Consider the following 24,937-nt stretch of genomic DNA (forward strand, 5'->3'; position numbering starts at 1 on the left):
CATTTCTTGTAAAACTGGTTTTTGGTGTTGAACTTTTTTAGCTTTTTATTGTCTGTAAAACTTTTGATTTCTCCATCAAATATGAAAAGAGCTTGCCAGGTAGAGTATTATTGGTTGCAGGCTTTTTCCATTCATCACTTTAAATATATCATGCCACTCCCTTCTGGCCTGCAGAGTCAGCTGATAGTCTATGGGAATTCCCTTGTACATAACACATTGCTTTTCCCTTGCTGCTTTAATGTTCTTTAACTTTTGCCATTTTAATTACAGTGTGTCTTAGTCATGTCCTCTTTGTGTTGATCTTGTTTGTGACTTTCTGTGTTTCTTGGACCTGGATGTCTGTTGACGGTCCTAGGTTAGGGAAGTTTTCAGTTATTAGTTCTTCATATGTATTCTCTGCCTTTTTCTCTCTCTCTTCTTCTACTTGGACCCCTATAATGTTAATAATATGCTTGATGTTGTCACTGAGGTCTCTTAAGCTCACTTCTTTTTAAAAAATTCTTTTTCTGTTCATCATGAGTGATTTCCACTACTCTGTCTTCCAGTCCACTGACTCATTTCTCTGTATCATCTAATCTACTCTTGATTTCTTCTTGTGTATTTTTATTTCAGTTATTGTATTCTTCAGGTCTGTTTCATTCTTCTTCACATTTCCTAACTCTTTGTTGAAAACTTTTAACTTCTTACTTTTTTTTTTTTTTTTTTTTGTGGTACATGGGCCTCTCACTGTTGTGGCCTCTCCCATTGCGGAGCACAGGCTCTGGACACACAGGCTCAGTGGCCATGGCTCATGGGCCCAGCCGCTCCGTGGCATACGGGATCTTCCCGGACCAGGACATGAACCCATGTCTACTGCATTGGCAGGCGGACTCCCAACCACTGCACCACCAGGGAAGCCCCTAACTTCTTACTTTTTTCTTTCATTTTTCTCCCCTGTTCTTTGAACATCTTTATGATCATTACCTTGAACTCTTTTTCAGGTAGATTCCTTATCTTGAACTTCATTTAGTTCTTCTGGGTTTTTTATACTTCTCTTTCCTCTGGAACATATTCCTCTTTTGCCTCATTTTGCCTAATTGTCTGTTTTTATTTTTATGTATTTGGTAGATTGGTTATGTTTCTCAATCTTGGAGAAGTGATCTTATTAGGAGATGACATATGGGGCCCAGCAGCACACTCCCCTTTGGTTACCAGAGCTATATGCTCTAGGGGTGCTTTCTATGTGGGCTACATGGGCCCTTCTGTTGTGGTGGACTGGCTACTGTGGGTGTACTGGTAGGCATGGCTGGCCCCAGGTCCAGTTGGTTTCCAGACTCTGACTAGGGTAAAGGCTGTAGGCCACTGGTAGATAGGGCTGGGTCCTGGCATGATTGGCTGCATCAACTGGGAACTTCCATTCCTAGTGCTGGTCTGCTGGTGGCAGGGCTGGGTTATGAACAAGCTGGATACAGAACCCTGGGTACTCCTGGGGCTAGTGCCGGCCTACTGGTGGGGGAGACCAAGTCCTGTGGTGGCTGGCTGAAGGGTTAAAGACCCCATCGCTAGTGTCAACCTGCTGCTGGGAGAGACCAGATCCTAAGGTAGTTGGCTGAGGGCACCAAAGTGTCCAGAAACTAATGTTGACCCACTGGTGGACAGGACAGAGTTCAGCAGATCTTGAGTCTGGTTCTGGTGCCAACCTGCTTGTGGGTGGGTCAGGTTGAAACAGGTGGTTGTAAGGCTGCAGTGGTCCTGGGCTTGCATCTGCCTGTTGTTAGGTGGGCCAGAGCCCAGGGTGACCTGGGACTGGTGTCATCCTACTGTTGGGTGGAACCGTGTCCTGGGGCAGCTGGAGCTCAGAGGTTCCTACAGCAGCCGACCTGCTGGTGAGTGAGATTTTATCCTCACACAGGTAGCTGCTTGGCCTTTGGCTTCCCAGAACTGGTGCTGACTGGCTGAGTCCCAGTGGTTAAAAGCTAGAGGGAAGATTCCAAAATGGTACTGGTCAGAACCACCAGTATCCTTGTAGTAGATAGAGTCCCAGGTGTCTCCTACTTCTCTTGGAAGCTCTCCAAGAACAGCAAATGGGTCCTTTCAAATTACTGTTTCTGCCCTGGGTCCCAGAGCATGTGATTTTGCATGAACCCTTTAAATGTGGTGTCTATTTCTACAGCCCTCTGTCTCTCCCAAAAGTAAGCCCCATTGCTCTTCAAAGCCAACAATCTGGGTGTTTGTCTTCCAAGTGTAGGACCCCTGGACTGAGAAACCCATATGGGGTTTGGGAGCCCAATGTTGAGCTTGGATCCCTTGCTCCTTGGGGAGAAACTCTGCAATTGTAAATATCCTCCCTTTTCTGGGTCATCTACCTATGGGTATGGGTCTTGACTACAGTGCATCTCTGTCTCTTCTATCCATATCATTGTGGTTCATTTTTCATAGCTTTAATTGTATAAAATATTCTCTGCTAGGCTTCAGGTTGTTCTCATCAATAGTTGCAAATAGTTGTAAATAGTTGTAAATTTGGTGTGCCCACAGAAGGAGGTGAGCTCAGGGTCTTCTTACTCTACCATCTTGGCCACTTCTCTTTAAGATAGCTTTACATCACATCTCTAGAGATAGCTTTACATCACAATCAGAATGGAAGTCATTTTAGTAGTGTTTGCTTTCTTTTTGTTTTTATAAATGTTGATTGTCTTTACGTATAATATACAATCAGTTACTTCAGAAGAAAAAAATGTAAAATTCCCTAAACAATAGTTTAATTTAGCATTGAATTCCAGAATAATTTTTCTTAGCTCAGAACAGTCATCAATGTGCAACATGTGGGTATCAATGATGCCAATCAATAGACACTTGTTGAGTGCTTGTAACATGCTGAAATAGTCCTCTGAATGGAAGAGAGTAAGTGGACATGCATAGAATATGTTAATATAAAATTTAAAGGGCAAGAAATACTGATGATACAAATTAAGAATAAAAGCCAGCATATGGTGCAACATATGATAACATCCAAAAGAGGAAATTCTGTAGGGTAAAGGGAGAAATGATGACTGTGGATCTTAGTACAAAATTCTAGAACCAGAGCAATGAAGTTCACTTCCAACAATTATAAAATAGAGCCATAAGCTCAATCTTTCCAACAAGTTTCCTTAAAGGCCCATTATCAACAAATAGGATTCTACATAAACTACATTTCTCTATTCCTACATGTTAAGCCCCCTAATTTTGCTATCTTTACAGTTTGTTTGCCTTACTAAGGTCTTTATATTTTGCTATAATTGAGATTTTTATGACAATGAATAATAAAATTAGGATAACTTCTATGAAAACCCTTGTAAATGACTGAAAGAAGGTGCAGTAGTGACTTTGGATGCCACAACTTAAATAATTCACTGGACTTTGTCTGGGAGGAAACTTTTAATAATGAATTAATTTCTTGACATTTTAAATTCATCTCATATATACTGTGCTAAAATCACAAATGCATCAACTTTTATGGAGTTTTATTCTTTTATAAGTATATGTTTTGGTATTAATAAACTAAATACAGTTTAAAATTTTAATTATAAAAATGAGAGCACATAAGGATAAATTTATCAAGCTCCCATGATATCCAGTATTTAGCAAGTTTTTTATATATAAACACTGAAGTGCAATATTCAGATGATTTCCAATATGAAAATCTGAATGAGTTACTGGCGGGTCTGTGCAGGAGGTTGGGGGAAACATTTCACACAGCACACCTGGTCATGATGAGTCATGGTGATAAATAAATGATCAAATGTGTATACAGGGATTAAGAATTTATACACTGATCACCTCAGAACTTCTGACCCTTCTGATATGCTTTATTAAGTCCAGGTCCCTGGGCTGGCTCTAAAGCTTTGCCTAGAAGTTCATTTCTTCAGCAGCTCAGGACTGATATGGAAGCTTAAACTCTACAAAAATCTAAATTAATCTCCAGCTCGAATCCCTAAGTGGTTGATATACAACTTGGGAATTTCAACATGTTTAACAAGTGTTCAGAAGCCACACAAATCCTAGTTTACCTGCCTGTCACCCTTCCTCTTCTCAATAGAATTTTTTCTACAAATTGATTTTCAAGATGAAAATTAACTGCTTCTACGGATCATCGGATTGCCCTCAAGCATGTCACGGACCTCCATGGAGGTCCATGAAGCTGCTCCCTCACTGCTGTGTAATGAAGCTGTTCTCTGATTCCTTCAGCTCTTGTTTGAATGCCCATTACCCTTGTTTTCACTAAGCATTGTGCTCTCCTGTATTCTGTCTCAGAAAAGGACCTGAAACTAAATTACACTGAAGTACAAATGAACTAAATGTAATTTCCATTTTAACACAAGATCCAGAGTTATAAAAAAGTAATCAAGTTGTAACAGTGACATTTCAGGCATCGTATTCTAGGATTTATTGTCTTTTTCAGATCATACTTCATTGTCATATATACAGTCATATATACATGTTGCCATATATATATATATGACATAGGTATAATTGTCATATACACAGATTGATGGTCATATATTATTCTAACCTAATGGTTTATTATTCTAAACTAATGGCTTAGGTTAGGATTTGATCTTTTATTACTCTATTCCTTTCTCTCCAAATCTATACTTTGATTTGATTGCTAATTAGGGAGGCCTTTAGGGCTGTTTGCTATTTGCATTTCTCATAGTACTCCAAGACTGTAGAATTAGGAAAGATAACCAGTAATACAATTCTCAAGCCAGTCTTTACCTTCATGCAGTCTTCTGGTCAATGAGTTCAGCAGTTAGCTGGTCAACAGTTAGTTCCTAAATGCCTTCTAAGAGCTAGGTGCTGAACAAATGCATTGCTAGTTTTGATTGTAATAGTTATGAGGCAGGAGAGGACTGAGATGGAACTTTTATTTTTGCTGAAAATGCCTTTTCATAAAGTTTTTTGTTTGTTTGTTTGTTTGTTTTAGCTGAGTTGATGTCATGGGTAACTCCCTAGACAAAACAAACCTTGCTGAAATTAATAGATGTATTTCCAGTCTCAAATAGTGACCAACTATATGTGCAGTCCTCTAACATCTGCATGTTTGAGATTATCATGCAAGATTGGAAAATCTTTTGTTTGTTTCAACAACTAAAAAGACCTGTGTAATATGCAAAGTTATAAGAGAGCAACAACTCAGAATGTTATGTACCAAAGTAATTACAAACTTGTCTATTCGTTTCCATGCTACTGCTCACCGAAGAACTCATTAAGACCAAGGCAAGAGACAATAATATATGAGGCATTTTGCAGAGCTGAGGCCTAGAAAGCATATGAAGATAGTGACTTTTTTTTTTTTGAGGATAGTGACTTTTTGAAGACTGAATATCTGAAATGTCTTTATTTCGTTCTCTTCTCAACTTGATTAGTTTGATGCATCATTAAATTCTTGATTGGAAATTATCTTCTCCTCAATATTTTGCTGCTAAAAAGTCAGGTGTCATTCCATTTCCTATTCCGGTGGGTATAAACTTTCAGTCAGTCTCTCTCTCTCTCTTTTATCATCATCATCATCATCTTTCTGTCTCTGGTTTTATAAAAATTAATGATAATGGTGCCTCAGTGCATCTTTTTATTCAGTAAAATGAACATTAGTGGTACCTTTTGATATACAAGTTATATCTTTCAGTTTTGAGAATTTTTTTTGTTATTTTGTTGATAATTTTTTACATTTATTCTGTATTTTCCTTTCTGGATTTCTGCTTAGTTATATATTGGACTTGATAAATTGATCTTCCAGTTGTTTTCTTTTCTCTGTGATTTACTTGCTCATTTTTCTATTCTACTTTCTGTATGATTTCCTCTAATATTATCTTGTAACCCTCACAAGGATTTTAAAACAATTTTATAACTTCAGGTATTATATTTTTAATTTCCAAGAGCTCATATTTGTTATATGATTGTTTCATTTTTTAAGTGTTTTGTTCTTACTTATAATCTTAAATCTATGATAATATTACTCATCCTTTTTGATTTTCTTCTGTTCTCTATATTGCCTCCATTTCCTCCAAATGATTATTGACTACTTGTTGCTGGGATACTTTGTTTTTTTGGTTGTTGTTGTTTGCTTGCTTATTTTGGTTTTTCTCTTTCATATTAAAGACATTCAAAAGTGACTAATATCATTGGAAGTCCCTTTTACTTAACTGTGATACAGTACAATCTGATTGGAACCTTTATGTGTGGCAAGATTTTATAAAATTGTGGGTTTCTTTTGGGCATTTCATTAGGGCTCCCAAATATCAATACATTTAGCATTTTTCCCTTGGGTTAATTTGTCCAAGTAACAATGTTCCAATCACGCCTGTGGCATTAAACCTGGCTTCCAGCATTCTGGAAGTTAAATGGAGGAAATGAACTGGGAATCTCACTGTTCAGTATATAGACTGTTACTTAGTCCCCTTGTTTCACCTGCTCAAATTTAGAGCCATTTTCATTCAATATCTCAAGGAAAATAAACTATTGTATACTTCTAGAGTTATTTGTCCCACCCAAATCTATTTTTACTAAATAATAGAGTTTCAGATGAGCACATGGCTACCCAGCTAGAAACCACATTTTTCAAAATCCTCACAACTAAGTTTCTGAGTGATTATTAGGTTCCTACAATTAGAGTCACTCGTTCAAGATTTGAATGTCAGAAGTGAAGTTGATTCCATTTTCTTCTGGCAACTGACTATTAACCCTGGTTATCAGATTAGAATTTTGCAGAAGAAGGCTCCAGTTCCTAGTTTCCTATCAGGAAAATGGCCCAGTAGTGGTGACATTTTCACCCAACCTCCTATTCGCTGGAATGAACATTTAGGCAACCACTTTTCAGCTTCCTGAGATTCAAAGCTTAGTATGGTTGTGGCCATGGCTCCAGACCTAGACCATTATAACTCCAGTAGTGACATCAGAGGCTTAACTAGCCAATTTTATATTTGCTTGCATCATTTCAAGATACCCAGTTTAGAATCTGCTCTTTTTCCCCCTTTCATGGTTCTGTAAGCATATCATTCACTGTATTAAACCTTTTCCATCTTAAAATACCTAGGGTTGTTTCTACTTCTTGTATTTTTCTGAAATTTCTCTCAGTTATGTGTTGGACTTTGTAAATTAATCCTTTAATTAGTTTCTCCCTTTTTCTGAATAGGCTGATATTTAGAGTTAGAGTGTATACGCTTGCTTCTTATCTGTACCTTCTTCTGTAAGACTTGAGACATCATTGTTCCCCTCTGTACTAAGCCAAATACCACTAAAGTATACACTTTTCATCTTGCTCTCTTCCATTGTTAACTCCTTTTCCCTTTTTTGTATGTATACATTGGGAGAGGATTATACTTGTTTTATATTTTTACTATCATTTTCCTACCATTTCAGAAAAGATTAATGAAAACTCAGGTGTTTGATCTGCAATGTTAAATAAGAATTTTCTACTGTTGCTAATTACCTGAATATCTTTTTGCAAAGGAATGCATTTGGACTCTGTTATGATGGCATTAGACACTACATCTTTGAGTGATGGAGAAGGATAACAGTTCTGAGAAAAGAAAATGAAAAAAAGATAAAAATTCTTTGTGGTTTTCTACGTGTTTTGTAGTTCCCAATTTTTCCTATTCACCTTCTTCTTTCCATCGGAGTGGAATAAAAGTTCTGCTCTGTATTTCTGCTTTATGCTTCACTGCTCCAAAATCTGATACAGTTTGAAAATAGGCCCAATAAAACTATAGTTATTGAGTCAGACAGCCTAAAATCCCTTGAAATTCAATGATTCATTCTTTGGAAATAACACTCCTGTCCAAATAAGGAAAGTAAGAATCTGGCTTACTATGAAATAAACAAAAGGAGCTCACCAAATCTGTATGCATTTTAAGGTTACAAAGATTTTAAGTTGCAGATTTTGTAGCAATTTTATAGAAACATGTTTGTGGGTTTTAAAATTCAACTTAATGGACAAGTTTTCAAATGGGGACAGTTTCCCTATATGTCCCTGAAAAGTATAAGGCAGAGAGCCATAGAGGCTCTCTGTGACACCCTGGCTCATTTCTTTTTGCAACCACATTGTGTTAAGTATTCATAGCAAAGTGTGCTTATTATAAACTCCACAGTCTGCCTGGTGCTTGCTAGGTAGTGCACATTCTGGTATGTGTTTCTTATTTGGATGGCAAAACAAACGCTTCTTAAATTCTTAATTTTAGGATACTGAATAGCTGAAGATAATTCTGCTCCATTGGTTTCTGTGGACATTGTCAATTTTCAGCTGTAAAAGCCTAAAACCTCCATTTAACAAACTAAAAATCAAAGAGAGTTAAAATTAAAATCACAAAGAAGAATTACATGTCTACAGGCAAAATTTCAAAAAGAGGTGGCAAATGAGAGATTAGAAAAATTAACTGAAATCAGTTCTTATAAATTAAATAATTTCTTCACATTTTTTACTCCTTTGATCAAAATAATTAAAAAAAAATAAGTCCAGGACTAAATGTTCCCACCAAAAGACACAGATTGGCTGAATGGATATAAAAACAAGACCCATATATATGCTGTCTACAAGAGACCCACTTCAGACCTAGAGACACATGCAGACTGAAAGTAAGGGGATGGAAAAAGATATTCCATGCAAATGGAAACCAGAAGAAAGCTGGAGTAGAAATTCTCATATCAGACAAAATAGACTTTAAAATAAAGATTATTAGAAGAAACAAAGAAGGACACTACATAATGATCAAGGGATCGATCCAAGAAGAAGATATAACAATTGTAAATATTTATGTACCCAACATAGGAACACCTCAATACATAAGGATGATACTGACAGCCATAAAAGGGGAAATCGACAGTAACACATTCATAGTAGGGGACTTTAACACCCCACTTTCACCAATGGACAGTTCATCCAAAATGAAAATAAATAAGGAAACACAAGCTTTAAATGATACATTAAACAAGATGGACTTAATTGATATTTATAGGACACTCCATCCAAAAACAACAGAATACACATTTTTCTCAAGTGCTCATGGAACATTCTCCAGGATAGATCATATCTTGGGTCACAAATCAATCCTTGGTAAATTTAAGAAAATTGAAATTGTATCAAGTATCTTTTCTGAACACAATGCTATGAGACTAGATATCAATTACAGGAAAAGATCTGTAAAAAATACAAACACATGGAGGCTAAACAATACACTACTTAATAATGAAGTGATCACTGAAGAAATCAAAGAGGAAATTATAAAATAGCTAGAAACAAATGACAATGGAGACATGATGACCCAAAACCTATGGGAGGCAGCAAAAGCAGTTCTAAGAGGGAAGTTTATAGTGATACAAGCTCACTTTAAGAAACAGGAAACATCTCGAATAAACAACCTAACCTTGCACCTAAAGCAATTAGAGAAAGAAGAACAAAAAAACCCCAAAGTTACCAGAAGGAAAGAAATCATAAAAATCAGATAAGAAATAAATGAAAAAGAAATGAAGGAAACGAAGCAAAGATCAATAAAATTAAAAGCTGGTTCTTTGAAAAGATTAAACAAAAGAGATAAACCATTGGCCAGACTCAAAAAATACTAGCAAACAGAATACAACAGCACATTAAAAGGATCATACACCATGATCACGTGGGGTTTATTCCAGGAATGCAAGGATTCTTCAATATATGCAAATCAATCAATGTGAGAAACCATATTAACAAGTTGAAGGAGAGAAACCATATGATCATCTCAATAGATGCAGAGAAAGCTTTTGACAAAATTCAATACCCATTTATGATAAAAACCCTGCAGAAAGTAGGCATAGAGGGAACTTTCCTCAACTTAATAAAGGCCATATATGAGAAACCGACAGCCAACATCATCCTCAATGGTGAAAAACTGAAAGCATTTCCACTAAGATCAGGAACAAGACAAGGTTGTCCACACTCACCACTCTTATTCAACATAGTTTTGGAACTTTTAGCCACCGCAATCAGAGAGGAAAAGGAAATAAAAGGAATCCAAATCAGGAAAGAAAAAGTAAAGCTGTCACTGTTTGCAGATGACATGATACTATACATAGAGAATCCTAAAGATGCTACCAGAAAACTATTAGAGCTAATCAATGAATTTTGTAAAGTAGCACGATACAAAATTAATGCACAGAAATCTCTGGCATTCCTGTACACTAATGATGAAAAATCTGAAAGTGAAATCAAGAAAACACTCCCATTTATGATTGCAACACAAAGAATACAATATCTAGGAATAAAACTACATAAGGAGACAAAAGACCTGTATCCAGAAAATTATGACACTGATGAAAGAAATTAAATATGATACAAATAGATGGAGAGATACACCATGTTCTTGGATGGGAAGAATCAACATTGTGAAAATGACTCTACTACCCAAAGCAATCTACAGCTTCAATGCAATCCCTATCAAACTACCACTGGCATTTTTCACAGAACTAGAACAAAAAATTTCGCAATTCGTATGGAAACACAAAAGACCCCTAATAGCGAAAGCAATCTTGAGAACGAAAAAAGGAGCTGGAGGAATCAGGCTCCCTGACTTCAGACTATATTACAAAGCAACAGTAATCAAGACAGTATGGTACTGGCACAAAAACAGAAAGATAGATCAGTGGAACAGGATAGAAAGCCCAGAGATAAACCCACGCACATATGGACACCTTATCTTTGATAAAGGAGGCAGGAATGTACAGTGGAGAAAGGACAGCCTCTTCAATAAATGGTGCTGGGAAAACTGGACAGGTACATGTAAAAGTATGAGATTAGATCACTCCCTAACACCATACACAAAAATAAGCTCAAAATGGATTAAAGACCTAAATGTAAGGCCAGAAACTATCAAACTCTTAGAAGAAAACATAGGAAGAACACTCTATGACATAAATCACAGCAAGATCCTTTCTGACCCACCTCCTAGAGTAATGGAAATAAAAACAAAAATAAACAAATGGGACCTAATGAAACTTCAAAGCTTTTGCACAGCAAAGGAAACAATAACCAAGACCAAAAGACAACCCTCAGAATGGGAGAAAACATTTGCAAATGAAGCAACTGACAAAGGATTAATCTCCAAAATTTACAGGCAGCTCATGCAGCTCAATAACAAAAAAACAAACAACCCCATCCAAAAATGGGTAGAAGACCTAAATAGACATTTCTCCAAAGAAGATATACAGAATGCCAACAAACACATGAAAGAATGCTCAACATCATTAATCATTAGAGAAATGCAAATCAAAACTACAATGAGATATCATCTCACACCAGTCAGAATGGCCATCATCAAAAAATCTAGAAACAATAAATGCTGGAGAGGGTGTGGACAAAAGGGGACACTCTTGCACTGCTGGTGGGAATGTGAAATGGTTCAGCCACTATGGAGAACAGTATGGAGGTTCCTTAAAAAACTACAAATAGAATTACCATATGAGCCAGCAATCCCACTACTGGGCATATACCCTGAGAAAACCAAAATTCAAAAAGAGTCATGTACCAAAATGTTCATTGCAGCTCTATTTACAATAGCCCGGAGATGGAAACAACCTAAGCGCCCATCATCGGATGAATGGATAAAGAAGATGTGGCACATATACACAATGGAATATTACTCAGCCTTAAAAAGAAATGAAATTGAGCTATTTGTAATGAGATGGATAGACCTAGAGTCTGTCATACAGAGTGAAGTAAGTCAGAAAGAAAAGGACAAATACCGTATGCTAACACATATATATGGAATTTAAGGGAAAAAAATGTCATGAAGAACCTAGGGGTAAGACAGGAATAAAGACGCAGACCTACTGGAGAACGGACTTGAGGATATGGGGAGGGGAAAGGGTGAGTTTTGACAGGGCGAGAGAGAGTCATGGACATATACACACTAACAAACGTAGTAAGGTAGATAGCTGGGGGGAAGTAGCCGCAAGGCACAGGGATATTAGCTCGGTGCTTTGTGACAGCCTGGAAGGGTGGGATGGGGAGAGTGGGAGGGAGGGAGACGCAAGAGGGAAGACATATGGGAACATATGTATATGTATAGCTGATTCACTTTGTTATAAAGCAGAAACTAACACACCATTGTAAAGCAATTATACCCCAATAAAGATGTTTAAAAAAAAAAAAAAAAAGAAATGAGCTATCAAATCATAAAAGGACATGGAGGAAACAAATGCATATTGCTAAGTGAAAGAAGCCAATCTGAAAAGGCTACATACTGTATGATTCCAATTTTATGACATTCTGGAAAAGACAACATTTGTCTCCATTTTTACTGTGAAGACAGTAAAAAGATCAGTGTATGCCAGGGGTTGGGGTGGAGGGAGGAATGAAGAGGTGGAACAAAGAGAATTTTTAGGAAAGTAGAAATACTTTGTATGATATTATAATAATAGATACATGGCATTATACATTTGCCCAAACTCATAGATTGACATAGATTGACATGATACTATACATAGAGAATCCTAAAGATGCTACCAGAAAACTATTAGAGCTAATCAATGAATTTTGTAAAGTAGCACGATACAAAATTAATGCACAGAAATCTCTGGCATTCCTGTACACTAATGATGAAAAATCTGAAAGTGAAATCAAGAAAACACTCCCATTTATGATTGCAACACAAAGAATACAATATCTAGGAATAAAACTACATAAGGAGACAAAAGACCTGTATCCAGAAAATTATGACACTGATGAAAGAAATTAAATATGATACAAATAGATGGAGAGATACACCATGTTCTTGGATTGGAAGAATCAACATTGTGAAAATGACTCTACTACCCAAAGCAATCCACAGCTTCAATGCAATCCCTATCAAACTACCACTGGCATTTTTTTGCAGAACTAGTACAAAAAATTTCACAATTTGTATGGAAACACAAAAGACCCCGAATAACCAAAGCGATCTTGAGAACGAAAAAAGGAGCTGGAGGAATCAGGCTCCCTGACTTTGACTATACTACAAAGCTACAGTATTCAAGACAGCATGGTACTGGCACAAAAACAGAAAGATAGATCAATGGAAAAGGATAGAATGCACAGAGATAAACACACACACATATGGTCACCTTATCTTTGATAAAGGAAGCAGGAATGTACAGTGGGGAAAGGTCAGCCTCTTCAATAAGTGGTGCTGGGAAAACTGGGCAGGTACATGTAAAAGTATGAGATTAGATCAGTCCCTAACACCATACACAAAAATAAGCTCAAAATGGATTAAAGACCTAAATGTCAGGCCAGAAACTATCAAACTCTTAGAGGAAAATATAGGCAGAACACTGTATGACATAAATCACAGCAACATCCTTTTTGACCCACCTCCTAGAGAAATGGAGATAAAAACAAAAATAAACAAATGGGACCTAAGGAAACTTCAAAGCTTTTGCACAGCAAAGGAAACCCTAAACAAGACTAAAAGACAACCCTCAGAATGGGTGAACATATTTGCAAATGAAGCAACTGACAAAGGAATAATTTCCAAAATTTACAAGCAGCTCAATAACAAAAAAACAAACAACCCAATCCAAAAATGGGCAGAAGACCTATACAGACATTTCTCCAAAGAAGATATACAGACTGCCAACAAACACATGAAAGAATGCTCAACATCATTAACCATTAGAGAAATGCAAATCAAAACTAAAATGAGGTATCATTTCACACCAGTCAGAATGGCCATCATCAAAAAATCTAGAAACCATAAACTGTGCAGAGGGTGTGGAGAAAAGGGAACACTTGCACTGCTGGTGGGAATGTGAATTGGTACAGCCACTATGGAGAACAGTATGGAGGTTCCTTAAAAAACTACAAATAGGACTACCATATGATCCAACAATCCCACTACTGGGCATATACCCTGAGAAAACCAAAATTCAAAAAGAGTCATGTACTAAAATGTTCATTGCAGTTCTATTTACAATAGCCTGGAGATGGAAACAACCTAAGTGCCGATCTTCGGGTGAATGGATAAAGAAGATGTGGCACATATATACAATGTAATATTACTCAGCCATAAAAAGAAACGAAATTGAGCTATTTGTAATGAGGTGGATAGACCTAGAGTCTATCATACAGAGTTAAGTAAGACAGAAAAAGAACGAAAAATACCGTATGCTAACACATATATATGGAATTTAAGAAAAAAAATGTCATGAAGAACCTAGGGGTAAGACAGGAATGGGGACGCAGACCTACTAGAGAATGGACTTGAGGATATGGGGAGGAGGAGGGGTGAGCTGGGATGGGGTGAGAGGGGGTCATGGACATGTATACACTACTGAGCGTAGGGTAGATGGCTGGTGGGAAGCAGCCGTGCGGTACAGGGAGATCAGCTCGGTGTTTTGTAACCGCCTGGAGGGGTAGGATGGGTAGGATGGGAGGGAGGGAGACGCAAGGGGAAAGAGATATGGGAACGTGTGTGTATGTATAGCTGATTCAGTTTGTTGTGGGGCAGAAACTAGCACACCATTGTGAAGCAATTGTGCCCCAATAGAGATGTTAAAAAAAAAAAAAGTCCAATATCACACTAGTCTTTCTGTATAAAAGGCAAAGGATGGAGTGGAAGGAAAAAAATATGCACATTTTTTAAATGAACAATCCTTCATTGATTTCATTATTAAAATATTAAATGCAGAAACAATTTTAAAGAATTCTGTGTTCTCTATTTGATGTATTCCTGAACCAATCATAAGTAGAATTAGCCTAGATCTTTGTAAGGAGAACATAGAAAGTTGTAATGACTTCAGTCCTAAAGAAGGCAAATCAGCCTGAAGAAAATATTTAGGAGCTAGAAAACAAAAAGTGAAGTTTTTTCTCTTCTTCAAGAGTTTAACCCTCCTCCTCCTCATTCTTCCTTTTTTTTCTTTTAAAGTGTTCACATTTTATTAACATTATATTCCCCATGTTATCACCACAGAATATAAATTCAGGTTAGAGGAGAGAACTTCACAAATGCAATAAAGCATTCTGTAGTATACCAAAGTTTGTATAAAATGTCTGACCAAGTCAGCTTGCTCAAAAATCATTAATCACTTCCATTATAGATAATTTATTTAGTTTAATATTTATGATTCTTAGAAAATAAACATACTATACACATTTTAAACAGTGTTTTCCATTTACCTTTTCATTACCATTAAAATACATATTTCTGCTTGAAGGTGAAATTTAAAAATATTCTAAAATAGCAGCAGCAAAATAAAATTCTGCAATAACAAAAAAGCAAAACTAGGATCCATAATTAAGTTATTATCATATTTACAAGTATGATCCTGAAATAAATACTACTTCTAAGCAGCTCTGTTATCAGCTTCTCATGATTGGTTTAAACACACACAATTGGTTAGTGTGGGGAGGCTTATATTATAATATTATATTCTATGTATTGTTCTGAAAGGGTTCTTCTAGAGCCAACCAGTCCTAAAAACAGAATGCCATAAAACAAATAGAATTCCTATGTAACATCAAAAGCATGTGATATTTTGTAGCAGCTAGGAGTATTTCACGATTGGCTTCTTTAGAACTAATTTCATGAGGAGAGCTTAAGAAGGTGGACATTTTACCATTATCATGTGCAGTGACATGTTTCTTTTGTGCTAATTTGATTCCCTTGAATGACATAGTTAGTGAGCTAGTCACCAATAATTTCATGACCAGGCAAATCAAACCTGCAAAACAAGAAGCCAGTTTCAAATTACCATGTTATTGTCTCACCCACTCAAACAATTTATTTTCAACATAAATATATAACCTCAATATAAGATGTCTGACTAAAGCAAGCACTATCAACAAAACCAAGACAGCATCTTTTCTAAGGTTTAGCTTTTGGCAAGAATTCCTGATACATAGAATAGTCCATACCAAGAGTCATTGTTCCTGCAACAAAGCCTTGGGTTGCCAGGCACATGTGAATCTGGTGAATGGACATTTTAGTATTTTCCCTTCTATTCAATTTATATAATTCATACACAACGATTGCTGCAAAACCTGCCATTCCAATGGGGACAAATTGTGCCCCTCTGGCTATTCAAATAAATTTAGATCCATGATCTTCATTATATGAAGAAAGAGAAATATTTGTGTTGGTAGACAGTGATTGAAGAATCTTTTGAGAACTACAGGATTTCTTTAAGTCACTTAAGTTCTCTGGTTCTGTTCTCCAGAAGAGATCACATCTTGGATCACAAATCAAACCTTGGAAAATTTAAAAAAATTGAAATCTTATCAATTATCTTTTCCAAACACAATGGTATGAGGTTAGAAATCAATTACAGGAAAAAACTGTAAAAACCACAAATACATGGAGGCTGAACAGTGTGCTGCTAAATAACCAAGAAATCACTGAAGACATCAAAGAAGAAATAAAAAAATAGAAACAAAACACAATGAAAACACAATGATCCAAAACCTATGGGCTGCAGGGAGAGGACTGGGGCTGGCTGTGTGAACACAGCCAGACTGAAGGCGCTAGTGTGCCACAGCCAGCAGGGAGGGAGTCCAGGAAAAAGTCTGTAGCTGCCGAAGAGGAAAGAGACTTTTTCTTGCCTCTTTGTTTCCTGGTGCATGAGGAGAGGGGATTAAGAGTGCGACTTAAAGGAGCTCCAGAGATGGGAGTGAGCTACAGCTATCAGCATGGACCCCAGAGACGGGCATGAGACACTAAGGCTGCAGCTACAGCTACCAAGAAGCCTGTGTGCAATCACAGGTCACTATCCACACCTCCTCTCCTGGGAGCCTGTGCAGCCTGCCACTGCAGGGTCCCGTGATCCAGGGACAACTTCCCCAGGAGAACACACAGTGTGCCTCAAGCTGGTTCAACATCACACTGGCCTCTGCTGCCACAGGCTCGTCCCGCATTCTGTACCCCTCCCTCTCCCTGGCCTGAGTGAGCCAGAGCTGCCGAATCAGCTGCTCCTTTAACCCCATCCTGTCTCAGCAAAGAACAGACACTCTCAGGTTACCTACACACAGAGGCGGGGCCAATCCAAAGCTGAACCCTAGGAGTTGTGCAAACAAAGAAAAGAAAGGGAAATTTCTCCCAATAGGCTGAGGAGCAATGGATTAAATCTCCACAATCAACTTGATGTACCCTGCATCTGTGGAATACCTGAATAAACAACGAATCATACCAAATTGAGGAGGTGGACTTTGGTAGCAACTATATATATATATTTTTTTTCCCCTTTTTCTCTTTTTGTGAGTGTGTATGCCTATGCTTCTGTGTGTGATTTTGTCTTTATAGCTTTGCTTTTAATATTTGGCCTAGGGTTCTATCTGTCCTTTTTTTTTTTTAATTTTTAGTACTTAGCACTCGTTATCATTGGTGAATTTGATTTCTGGTTTGGCTGCTCTCTTCTATCTTTCATTCTTTTCTTTTTAATTTTAAATTTTTTAAAATAATTATTTTTTATTTTAATAAATTTATTTTATTTTATTTTATTTTATCTTCATTCTTTATTTTTTTCCCATTTTATTCTGAGCCATGTGGATTACAGGCTCTTGGTACTCCAGCCAGACATCAAGTCTGTTCCTCTGAGGTGGGAGAGCCAAGTTCAGGACACTGGTCCACAAGAGACCTCCAAGCTCCATGTAATATCAAACAGTGAAAATCTCCCAGAGATTTCCATCTCAACACCAAGACCCAGCTCCACTCAATGACCAGCAAGCTACAGTGCTAGACACCCTATGCCAAAAAACTAACAAGACAGAAGCACAACCTCGTCCATTAGCAGATAGGCTATGTAAAATCATAAGGCCAGAGACACCACAAAACACACCACCTGACCTGGACATGCCCACCAGAAAGACAAGATCCAGCCTCATCCACCAGAACACAGGCATTAGGCCCCTCCAGCCAGGAACCCTACACAAACCACTGAACCAACCTTAGCCACTGGGGACAGACACCAAAAACAATGGGAATTAAGAACCTGCAACCTGCAAAAAGAACATCTCAAACACAGTAAGTTAAGCAAAATGAGAAGAGAGAGAAACACACAGCAGATGAAGGAGCAAGGCAAAAACCCACCAGATCTAAAAAATGAAAATGAAATAGGCAGACTACCTGAAAAAGAATTCAGAATAATGATAGTAAAGATGATCCAAAATCTTGGAAATAGAATGGAGAAAATACAAGAAACATTTAACAAGTCCTAGAAGAAATAAATAGCAAACAGTGAATGAACAACACAATAAAGGAAATAAAAAATTCTCTAGAAGGAATCAATAGCAGAATAACTGAGGCAGAAGAACGGATAAGTGACCTGGAACATAAAATAGTGGAAATAATTACTGCAGAGTAGAATAAAGAAAAAATAATGAAAAGAATTGAGGACAGTCTCAGAGACCTCTGGGACAACATTAAACACACCAACATTCGAATTACAGGGGTCCCAGAAAAAAAAGAGAAACAGAAAGGGACTGAGAAAATATGTGAAGAGATTATAGTTGAAAACTTCCCTAATATGGGAAAGGAAATAGTTAATAAAGTCCAGGAAGCACAGATAGTCCCATACAGGGTAAATCCAAGGAGACACACACCAAGACATATATAAATAAAACTGTCAAAAATTAAATACAAAAAAAAACATATTAAAAGCAGCAAGGGGAAACAAAAAATAACATAAAAGGGAATCCCTATAAGGTTAACAGCTGATCTTTCAGCAGAAATGCTGCAAGCCAGAAGGTAGTGGCAGGAAATATTTAAAGTGATGAAGGAGTAAAACCTATAAACAAGACTACTCTACACAGCAAGGATCTTGTTCAGATTTGATGGAGAAATTAAAACATTTATAGACAAACAAAAGCTAAGAGAATTAAGTACCACAAAGCCAGCTTTACAACAAATGCTAAAGGAACTTCTCTAGGCAGGAAACAAAACAGAAGAAAAAGACCTACAATAACGAACCCAAAACAATTAACAAAATGGTAATAGGAACATAGATATTAATAATTACTTTAAATGTAAATGGATTAAATGCTCCAACCAAAAGATAGACTGGCTGAATGGATACAAAAATAAGACCCATATATATGCTGTCTACAAGAGACCCACTTCAGACCTAGAGACACATACAGACTGAAAGTGAGGGGGTGGAAAAAGATATTCCATGCAAATGGAAATCAAAAGAAAGCTGGAGTAGCAATTCTCCTATCAGACAAAATAGACTTTAAAACAAAGATTTTTACATGAGACAAAAAAGGACTCTACCTAATGATCAGGGGATTGATCCAAGAAGACAATGTAACAATTGTAAATATTTATGCACTCAACATATGAGCACCTCAACACGTAAGGCAAATACTAAGTGCTGTAAAAGGGGAAATCCACAGTAACACAATCATAGTAGGGGATTTTAACACCCCACTTTCACCAATGGACAGTTCATCAAAAATGAAAATAAATAAGGAAACACAGGCTTTAAACGATACATTAAAAAAGATGGACTTAATTGACATTTATATGGCATTCCATCCCAAAACAACAGAATACACACTCTTCTGAAGTGCTCATGGAACATTCTCCAGGATAGATCATATCTTGGCCCATAAGTCAAGCCATGGTAAATTTAAGAAATTGAAATCATATCAAGTTTCTTTACCGACTACAATGCTATGAGACTAGATATCAATTACAGGAAAAAATATGTAAAAATTACAAACACATGGAGGCTAAACAATACACTGCTTTATAACCAAGGGATAACTGAAGAAATCAAAGAAGAAATCAAAAAATACCTAGAAACAAAGGACAATGAAAACACAATGACCCAAAGCCTATAGGATGCAGCAAAAGCAGTTCTAAGAGGGAAGTTTATAGCAATACAATCCTACCTTAAAAAACAAGAAACATCTCAGATAAACAACCTAACCGTACACCTTAAGCTATTAGAGAAAGAAGAACAAAAAACACCAAATTAAGATAAGGAAAGAAATCATAAAGATCAGATCAGAAATAAATGAAAAAGAAATGAAGGAAACGATAGCAAAGATCCATAAAATTAAAAGCTGGTTTTTTGAGAAGATAAACAAAATTGATTAGCCATTAGCTATTAACCATAATTGATTAACCATTAGCCAGACTCATCAAGAAAAAAAGGGAGAAGACTCAAATCAATAGAATTAGAAATGAAAAAGAAGTAACAACTGACACTGCAGAAACATAAAGGATCATGAGAGAATACTGCAATCAACTATATGCCAATTAAATGGACAGTCTGGAAGAAATGGACAAATTCTTAGAAATGCAAAACCTTCTGAGACTGAAACAGGAGGAAATAGAAAATAGGAACAGACCAATCACAAGCACTGAAATTGAAACTGTTATTAAAATCTTCCAACAAATAAAACCTTCCAACAAATAAAACCCAGGACCAGATGGCTTCACAGGCAAATTCTATCAAACACTTAGAGAAGAGCTAACACCTATCTTTCTAGAACTCTTCCAGAATATAGCAGAGGGAGGAACACTCCCAAGCTCATTCTATGAGGCCACCAACACACTGATACCAAAGCCAGACAAAGATGTGAAAAAGAAACAAACCTACAGGCCAATAGCACTGATGAACATAGATGCAAAAATCCTCAATAAAATACTAGCAAACAGAACCCAACAACATATTAAAAGGATCATACACCTTAATCAAGGCAGGTTTATCCCAGGAATGCAAGGATACTTCAATATACGCAATTCTATCAGTGTGATACACCATATTAACAAATTGAAGGAGAAAAACCATATGATGATCTTAATAGATGCAGAGAAAGCTTTCAACAGAATTCAACACCGATTTATGATAAAAACCCTCTAGAATGTAGGCATAGAGGGAACTTGCCTCAACATAATAAAGGCCATATATGACAAACCCACAGCCAACATTGCCTGAAATGGTGAAAAACTGAAAGCATTTCCACTAAGATCAGGAACAAGACAAGGGTGCCCACTCTCCCTACTATTATTCAACATAGTTTTGGAAGTTTTAGCCACAGCAATCAGAGAAGAAAAAGAAATAAAAGGAATCCAAATCTGCAAAGATGATGTAAAGCTGTCACTGTTTGCAGATGACATGATACTATACATAGAGATTCCTAAAGATGTTACCAGAAAACTACCAGAGTTTATCAATGAATTTGGTAAAGTAGCAGGATATAAAACTAATGCACAAAAATCTCTGGCATTCCAGTACACTAATGCTGAAAAAGCTGAAAGTGAAAATAAGAAAACACTGCCGTTTACCACTGCAACAAAAGGAATAAAATATCTAGGAATAAACCTACTAAGGAGACAAAAGACCTGTATGCAGACAATTATAAGACTCTAATGAAAGAAATTAAAGATGATACAAATAGAGGGAGAGATATACCATGTTTTTCGACTGGAAGAATAAACGTTGTCAAAATGACTATACTACCCAAAGCAATATACAGATTCAATGCAATCCCTATCAAACTACCACTGGTATTTTTCATAGAAGTAGAACAAAAAAATTCACTATTTGTATGGAAACACAAAAGACCCTGAATAGCCAAAGCAATCCTAGAAAGAAAAACGGAGTCTGAGGAATCAGTTTCCCTGACTACAGACTATAATACAAAGCTACAGTAAATAAGAGAGTTTGGTACTGGCACAAAACAGAAATATAGATCAATGGAACAGGATAGAAAGCGCAGAGGTAAACCCACACAAACATGGTCACCTTATCTTTGATAAAAGAGGTAAGAGTATACAGTGGAGAAAAGACAGCCTCTTCAATAAGTGGTGCTGGGAAAACTGGACAGCTACATGGAAAAGAATGAAATTGGAACTCTCCCTAACACCATACACAAAAGTAAACTCAGATGGATTAAGGGTCTAAATATAAGGCCAGACACTATAAAACTCTTAAAGGAAAACAGGCAGAACACTCTAAAACATAAATCACAGCAAGATCCTTTTTGACGCACCTCCTAAAGAAATGGAAATAAAAACAAAAATAAAGAAATGGAACCTAATGAAACTTAAATCCTTTTGCACAGCAAAGGAAACCATAAACAAGATGAAAAGACAACCCTCAGAATGGGAGAAAACATTTGCAAATGAAGCAACTGACAAAGGATTAATCTGCAAAATTTACAAGCCGTTCATGCAGCTCAATACCAAAAACACAAACAACCCAATCCAAAAACGGGCAGAAGACCTAAATAGACATTTCTCCAAGGAAGATATACAGATTGCCAACAAACACATGAAAGGATGCTCAACATCAGTGATCATTAGAGAAATGCAAATGAAAACTATAATGAGACACCGTCTCACACTGGTCAGAATGGCCATCATCACAAAATCTACAAACAATAAATGCTGAAGAGGGTGTGCAGAAAAGGGAACCCTCTTGCACTGTTGGTGAGAATGTAAATTGATAGCCACTATGGAGAACAGTGTGGAGGTTCCTTGAAATACTGAAAATAGAACTACCATATGACCCAGTAATCCCACTTCTGGGCATGTACCCTGAGAAAACCATAATTCAAAAAGAGTCATGTACCACAATATTCATTACAGCTGTGTTTACAATAGTCAGGACATGGAAGCAACCATCAACAGATGAATGGTAAAGAAGATGTGGCACATATATACAGTGGAATATTACTCAGCCATAAAAAGATTCGAAATTGAGTTATTTGTAGTGAGGTGGATGTACCTAGAGTCTGTAATACAGAGTGAAGTAAGTTAGAATCAGAAAATACTATATGCTAACACATATATATATAGAATCTTAAAAAAAAAAAAGGTCATGAAGAACCTAGGGACAAAACGGGAATAAAGACACAGACCTACTAGAGAATGGACTTGAGGATACGCAGAGGGGGAAGTGTAAGCTGGGACAAAGTGAGAGAGTGGCATGTGCATATATACACTACCAAACGTAAAATAGATAGCTCATGGGAAACAGCCACATAGCACAGGGAGATCAGCTCGGTGCTTTGTGACCATCTAGAGGGGTGGAATAGTGAGGGTGAGAGGGAGAGAGACACAAGAGGGAAGAGATATGTGGATTTATGTATATGTATAACTGATTCACTTTGTTATAAAGCAGAAACTAACACCGCATTGTAAAGCAATTATACTTTAATAAAGACGTAAAAAATAAAAAAAAAACAACACAAAAAACAAAGAATCTTATCACTTCAGGTAAGATTAGATGCAGATAGCAAATAAGTTCTCAGAATTTTAGAATTTCAAATCAGAAATTGTGGCACTTGAGGCAGGATAATGCCAAGTTAATACACATTATAATATTGAAAATTTAAAATAATTTGTGCCTATAATGCATGGTATATAGAAATTTATTTTTAAAATCCAACCAAACATCTCTGAATTTCAATTCATTTCTGGAGGTGAAAATCAGTGTCTCCTCAATATGAATGTTTATTTGAACTATTTCAATGAATAAAACAATCTCTGAAAGAAAAAATATCCCATGGGTTACAGCAAAAGCAGTTCTAAGAGGGAAGTTTATAGCAATTCAAACTCATTGCAAGAAACAAGAAAAATCTGAAATAATCTAATCTTACACCTAAAGCAAGTAGAACAAGAAGAACAAAGAAAACTGAAAGTTGAAGGAAGGAAATCATAAAGATCAGAGCAGAAATAAATGAAATAGAAACAAAGAAATCAATAGCAAAGATCAATAAAACTAAAAGCTTTTTCTTTAAGAGGATAAACAAAATTGATAAGCCTTTTGTCAGACTCATCAAGAAAATAAGGGAGAGGACTCAAATCAATAAATTTAGAAATGAAAAAGGCAAAGTTACAACAGACACTGCAGAAATACAAAAGATCATTAAGAGACTACTACAATCAATTATATACCAATAAAATGGACAACCTGGAAGAAATGGACAAATTCTTGGAAAGGTACAACTTTCCAAGATTGAACCAGGAAGAAACAGACCAATCACAGGTAATGAAACTGAAACTGTAATGAAACATCTAACAAACAAACTTCCAGGACCAAAGGGCTTCACAGCTGAATTCTATCAAACATTTAGAGAAGAGTTAACACCTGTTCTTCTGAAACTCTTGCAAAAAATTGCACAGGGAGGAACACTCCCAAACTTGTTCTATGAAGCCACCATTACCCTGATACCAAAACCAGAAAAATATATCACAAAAAAAGAAAATTCTAGACCAATATCACTGATGAACATACACATAAAAGTCCTCAACAAAATACTAGCACACAGAATCCAGCAGCACATTAAAAAAATCATACACCATGTTCAAGTGGAATTTATCCCAGAGATGCAAGGATTCTTCAATATATACAAAACAATCCATGTGATACACAATATTAAAAAATAAAAGAATAAAAATCATATGATCATCTTGATACATGCAGAAAAATTCAACACTGATTTATGATAAAAACTCTCCAGAAAGTGGGTTTAGAGGGAACCTACCTCAACATAACAAGAGTCATATTTGACAAACCCACAGCAAAGATCATTATCCATGGTGAAAATCTGAAAACATTTCCTGTAAGATCAGGAACAACAGAAGAATGTCCACTCTTCCCACTATTACTGAACATTGTATTGGAAGTCCTAGCCACAGAACTGAGAGAAGAAAAAGAAATAAAAGGGCTCCCAATTGAAAAGAAGAAGTAAAACTGTCACTGTTTGACAATGACATACTATACATAGAAATCTTAAAGATGCTATCAGAAAACTACTAGAACTAATCAATAAATTTGGTGATGTTGTGGGATACAAAGTTAATGCACAGAAATCTCTTGCATTCCTATACCCTAACAACGAAAGATCAGAAATAGAAAATAAAGAAACAATCCCATTTACCACTGCAACAAAAAGAGTAAACTACTTAGGAATAAACCGACCTATGGAGGCCAAAGACCTGTACTCAGAAAACTATAAAACACT

The 24,937-nt window shown here is 36.5% G+C and overlaps 1 protein-coding gene and 1 pseudogene across 1 annotated transcript in view; both read right to left on the bottom strand.

Moving 5' to 3' along the window:
• GUCY1A2 (guanylate cyclase 1 soluble subunit alpha 2) overlaps nucleotides 1-24,937 on the bottom strand; it is a 436,032-nt gene that overhangs the window by 7,493 nt on the left and 403,602 nt on the right. The gene's annotated exons all lie outside the window — the stretch shown is intronic.
• On the bottom strand, nucleotides 15,828-16,942 carry LOC136126396 (HIG1 domain family member 1A, mitochondrial pseudogene; annotated as a pseudogene).

This window comes from Phocoena phocoena, chromosome 8, assembly GCF_963924675.1.
Source record: "Phocoena phocoena chromosome 8, mPhoPho1.1, whole genome shotgun sequence".
Classification (NCBI taxonomy): Eukaryota; Metazoa; Chordata; class Mammalia; order Artiodactyla; family Phocoenidae; genus Phocoena; species Phocoena phocoena.